At 33.9% G+C, this 1,116-nt stretch overlaps 1 non-coding gene across 1 annotated transcript; it reads right to left on the minus strand.

The window, feature by feature from the left end:
- Positions 1–766: 766 nt before the first annotated feature.
- On the minus strand, positions 767–838 carry TRNAE-UUC (transfer RNA glutamic acid (anticodon UUC)). The gene has a single exon. It is a non-coding gene; the product is annotated as a tRNA-Glu (tRNA).
- Between the last annotated feature and the right edge of the window lie 278 nt (positions 839–1,116).

Consider the following 1,116-nt stretch of genomic DNA (forward strand, 5'->3'; position numbering starts at 1 on the left):
AAAATACATGTTTTCGGTTTGCTAACGAGCTGAACACAACCCCATTTAAGGGTTTTATAAATGTTTGTATTCGGATTTTATAGTTTAAAAAGTGTTAATATTTGTAGTTAAATATTTGGTTATTTGTTGTTTCCTATAAGTTTTATTTGAGTCGGATTAATGATTGTTTAAATTGTTACGAAATCACTAGTTATTATTCATATTCACAAATTAAAATATTAAACAGATTCATACAAAACACAAACATGAACACGACGCGACTTTAAATAGGTCAAACACAACACGGATAAATATAAGGGTTGGTTAGGGTTGACGAATTCAAACCACCAACAAGACACAATTGACGCGCCTGGTTGATTCGTTTATCAATGTGAGCATTAAAGGTTATCGCAATATAGTGATGTTTAAAAGACTATCGAAACTCATTGAACTTTTTAACTTAAACCAAATCGGCAGGTTAGATGTAAGACAATTTGATTTCCAGTTTATCATTTAGGACATGTCGGGATAAACTGAATTGAGCGAGGTATAAATAAATAAATGTTTTGGCCGCTTTGACCGACCTAGCCAACCCAGCGGTTTGGTTTAAATTATCTAACTAGATGGACCATGGCATCCATAATAGCCGTCTTTAATACTTAAATACTATATAGAAACAAAAATTATCTAAAACACTCATGACAATATATAATCTAGTATGTTAATCGGGCACTTGTAATAAGACTTGATAAATTTATGGCATGTGCAATAACCCAGTAAAAAAAAGTTCCATTGCCGGGAATCGAACCCGGGTCTCCTGGGTGAAAGCCAGATATCCTAACCGCTGGACGACAATGGATTGTTGGTTTAGCTGTATACATATCTTCTAATGACTTCATGCAGCTCGAAAGATGTTAATTAGGCTAACATAATAATAGGCTAGCTTCTTTATATTTAAGTTTTTGTAATGAAAGATAGAATAGTTGTTTAACTGGACTAATTACACAAGAATTTTCATGTTGAAAGATGGCATGTTTATGCTCGAAACACGATTCATGTCAATTGTTGTAGCAAATGCTCATCCCTAACCCAAGGCTTCGTCCACTTTCTAGCGACTCGATTTGTTGTAAGTTCCCT

Source organism: Bidens hawaiensis, unplaced genomic scaffold, assembly GCF_021521415.1.
Source record: "Bidens hawaiensis isolate Kalapana, Puna unplaced genomic scaffold, B.hawaiensis_p1.1 tig00001236_1, whole genome shotgun sequence".
Classification (NCBI taxonomy): domain Eukaryota; kingdom Viridiplantae; phylum Streptophyta; class Magnoliopsida; order Asterales; family Asteraceae; genus Bidens; species Bidens hawaiensis.